Source organism: Otolemur garnettii, unplaced genomic scaffold (assembly GCF_000181295.1).
Source record: "Otolemur garnettii isolate 467f Iridium unplaced genomic scaffold, OtoGar3 scaffold00044, whole genome shotgun sequence".
Classification (NCBI taxonomy): domain Eukaryota; kingdom Metazoa; phylum Chordata; class Mammalia; order Primates; family Galagidae; genus Otolemur; species Otolemur garnettii.
This window is the reverse complement of record NW_003852439.1, coordinates 6,264,473-6,268,813: the sequence shown is the minus strand read 5'-3', so window position 1 is coordinate 6,268,813 and position 4,341 is coordinate 6,264,473. Positions and strand designations below refer to the sequence as shown.

Sequence of the window (4,341 nt, the reverse complement as noted above, 5' to 3'; positions counted from 1 at the left end):
AAAAAAAAAAAAAAAAAAAGAAGAAGAAGAAGAAGAATTCCCACGCAGATGAGGCCCATGCTCAGTGGGTAGAGCGCTGGCCACATACACCGAGGCTGGTGGGTTTAAACCTGGCCCAGGCCAGCTAAAACAATGACAACTGCAACAACAACAACAAAAATAGCTGGATGTTGTGATGGGTGCCTGTAGTCCCAGTTACCTGGGAGGCTGAGACAAGAGAATTGCTTAAGACCAAGATTTTAAGATTGCTGTGAGCTGTGACACTAAGCACTCTACCCAGGGCGACAGCTTGAGACTGTCTCACAAAAAAAAAAAAAAAAAAAAAGAATTCCCACACGCAGAATCCCTCCTGTAGCCTCGATTCTTCCAGTCCCCTTTCCTTCCACAAATAATTACCCAGCGCGATTGCATGACAGGCACCAGTGGGGAACAGATATCTAGGCACAAAATTGATGGAGCTGAGGGTGAGTGGGTCCCTATTCAAGCTCCTTTATCAGAGTAGTGTTTGCTGCAGCCCCAGGTCATGAACTCACAGCATGATGCTCTCCTATTCCAGACTTCTGTGTAATAGTGTGAGTGATTTTTCTCTTCCCTACTGGCAGAGTGGCCTTGGTTTACAATGACACCCCAAACTCTCCAAATTGTACTTGACTCACAGCATGCTAGGTAAATGGTGGTTAAATTGATAAACAAAGCAATAGGGTAAAGACTTGCGCATTCATCCTCCTTATAGACACAGGTACATCTTCAAATTATCGCACAAATACGTTTACCCTTGCAAACTTTGCTGGCAGCCCCAATAAGGCATTCAAGGGGACCCCAGTTACTCTGAAGATCAAGGTGGACTTTCTGGGGGAGGGGAGACTTAAGGATAAATATTAGGTGGGGTACAGGGAGGGAAAGAATGGGTAGAGAAAGGCCCTGTCTCTATAGAATGGAAGTGGGGGTGCTTGGCGTCCATAGCACAGTGGTTACAGTGCCAGCCACATACACTGAGTCTGGAGGGTTTGAACCTGGACTGGGCCAGCTAAATAACAATGACAACTGCAACAACAACAAAAAATAGCTGGGCATTGTGGTGGACAACTGTAGTCCCAGCTACTCGGGAGGCTGAGGCAAGAGAATGGCTTTGGCCCAAGAGTTTGAGGTTGCTGTGAGCTGTGACGCCACAGCACTCTACTGAGGGTGATGTAGTAAGACGCTGTGTCAAAAAAGAAAGAAAGAAAGGAAGGAAGGAAAGAAAAAAGAATGGAGGTGGGGGATTGGGGTTGATGAGGCTAGCCAGATCCTGCAGGGTAAGGAAGGGCAGGCCTTTTGGTACAGAGGTAAGAAGGGGCAGGTGCCAGTTGGTGCAGCCCCTGCAGGTGAAAAGGAGTGGTTCCTAGGACTAGCTGGTAGGAGGAGGATACTGAGGAGAAAAGAGGATGAGGAATCATAGATATGTCCTTTCTGATGGGCCTGGTGGAAGACCTTGCTTTGGGGAATGAGTTGTGTGGCCACCAGATCCCTCCCCTAGGAACCTTAACTCAAGTTCTGCTGTAGGTCTCAAACTTCCTTAGGCTGACAAAGAAGTGGCTTGTTAGAAGAGCTTAGCAATGCTCTTCTCTTTCTCTCTTTTTTTGTTTTTCTGAGTCAGAGTCTCACTCTGTTGCCCTGGGTAGAGTGCTGTGGCATCATAGCTCACAGCAACCTCAAACTCCAGGGTTCAAGCTATCTTCCTGCCTCAGCCTCCTGAGTAACTGGAACTACAGGTGCCTGCCACAATGCCTGGGCAGTTTTTCTATTCTTGATGAAGATGGGGCTTCACTCTTGCTCAGGCTGGTCTTGAATTCCTGAGCTCAAGGGATCTACCTACCTTGGCCTCCCAGAGTGCTAGGATTACAGGCTTAAACTACTGTGCCCTGCATAACAATGTTCTTCCCAGTTCCCCTTCCTACCTACCATCTTCTCTTGATTCTGCCATAGCCCCAGGCCTGGGAAAAAAGGACAAGATGATGGGGATTTAGAGGCACCAAGGACCACTGCCCTACAACGACCTCCTCTGAGGCCTGGGACAACCCTCCTTCTTTTTCCACTTTCTCTGCCACCTGAATGGTTTTAAGGTAAAACTTAGGGAATATCTTTTAGTCAATGGCTCACATTTTCATAAAAATAAGAAAAAGGCAAATGACTTATGAGTACAATTGACACAGGATCTTGTTTTCTTTTTCTTTTTTTTTTTTTTTGAGGCAGAGCCTCAAGCTATTACCCTGAATAGAGTGTTGTGACATCACAGCTCACAGCAATCTCCATCTCCTGGGCTCAAGCGATTCTCCTGCCTCCGCCTCCCAAGTAGCTGGGACTACAGGTGCCTGCCACAACACTTGGCTATTTTTTGGTTGCAGCCATCATTGTTGTTTGGCGGGCCTGGGCTGGATTCGAACCTACCAGCTCAGGTATATATGGCTGGCACCGGAGCTGCTTGAGCCACAGGCGCTAAGCCTTGACAAAGGATCTTAATGGGAAATTAACAGAAATATGGAAATGATCAATAAAACTGTGGAAGGAGGCTCTGTGAGGTGGTTCATGCCTGTCTGCAATTCTAGCACTCTGGGAGGCCAAGGCAGAGGATTGCTTGAGATCAGGAGTTCGAAACCAGCCTGAGCAAGAGCAAGACCCCAATTCTACTAAAAGTAGAATAATTAGCCAGGCATGGTGGTGCCTGTAGTCCCAGCTACTTGGAAGGCTGAGGCAGGAGAATTGCTGGAGCCCAAGAATTTGAGGTTGCTGTCAGCTATAATGATGCCACTACACTCTAACCTGGGTGTCAGAGGGAGACTCTCAAAAACAAAACAAAAAACTGTGGAATGTGACAGAGCTGTGTGAACTGGCTGGAAAGGATTAGGAGATACAGTCCAGTGAAAATACCAAGTTGCAGATAAATATATTCAGTAAGATAGTATTTTTGTCCAAAAGGGTGGATGTCTGGATAGTAGTTATAGATGTAGCTGTGCTCCCTTAGCATGGACAGGCTCTTGGGTCAATCCCAAACTGTTCACTCTGTCTTCTTCAAAGGGAGGGAGTGGAGAGGGAGGCAGAAGGACTCTCTCTCCCTAATGAAGTAACATAACAAAAAGGAGGTATGTGTGTGAAAGCATGAGTGGATTTTAGTTTATTTCTTGTTTTGTTTTGTTTTGTGTGCAGTTTTTGGCCGGGGCTGGGCTTGAACCCTCCACCTCTGGAATATGGGGCCGGTGCCCCACTCCTTTGAGCCACAGGCGCCAAGGAGACCTCATTTCTATAAAAAAAAAAAAATAGCCGGATGTTGTGATAGGTGCCTGTAGTCCCAGCTACTTGGGAGGCTGAGGCAAGAGAATCGCTTAAACCCAAGAGTTTGAGGTTGCTGTGAGCTGTGACGCCACAGCACTCTACCAAGGGTGACAAAGTGAGACTCTGTCTTAAAAACATAAATAAATAAAAAGCTTCCTCTGATGCAGGTAGTGTATGTGAACAGCTCTCCCACCTCTCCTTCCTGACTGCCTGGCGGGCTCTCAGAGGTTAATGTAATTGAGGAAGTGTGTATAGGTGGGGCCAGGACACTCCAGCTCTCCTACCCTCTGGTAGGAAGGTGAGGCGAATCTGGGAAATTTGGCACCTGCCTTTGTATCAGGAAGAGCCCTTATTTGTCAGTTTGTTTTGCTGTGCTTTGTTTTGATCTAGAGTGTGTTTTTTTTTTTTTTTTTGAGACAGAGTCTCACTTTATCACCCTTAGCAGAGTGCCGTGGCAGCACAACTCACAGCAACCTCCAGCTCTTGGGCTAAGGCAATTCTCTTGCCTCAGCCTCTCGAGTTGCAGGGACTACAGGCGCCAGCCACAACGCCCGCCCAGCTATTTTTGTTGCAGTTGCCACTGCTGTTTTAGCTGGCTGGGGCCGGGTTCAAACCCATCACCCTCGGTATATGGGGCCAGTGCCCTACCCACTGAGCCACAGGTAACGCCCATAGAGTGTGTTTAACTGAGATCGGTCAGGGAGATTTCAAAGGAGGATCTCCTAGGACTCCCCACAGCCTTCCCCTAACAGGAACCCATCTCCTTCCCCAGGTCCTGAGCCATTGCCTGCTGGTCTGGAAACTCCCAGACAGGGGCATTGTTACCACCTTGTCTGAAGCTTCCCCGCTCAGTTTCTCTCCCTTTCATGCTCTCTCTTCCCTTATCAAACTTTACAGAGAGATCCTGGGGATGTGTACCTCCCACACTGCCCACTCCCAACCCCAGCACCTTCCCTGACAGAGAGGACTCAGGTACACAAGCTGCCACCCACTCAGACTTTATTCAAAGACCAGGAGGTGTGGTGCAGAGAG

At 48.0% G+C, this 4,341-nt stretch overlaps 1 protein-coding gene across 1 annotated transcript in view; it reads right to left on the bottom strand.

Moving 5' to 3' along the window:
• Positions 1-4,341, bottom strand: part of HBA1 (hemoglobin subunit alpha 1) — a 6,800-nt gene that overhangs the window by 1,550 nt on the left and 909 nt on the right. The gene's annotated exons all lie outside the window — the stretch shown is intronic.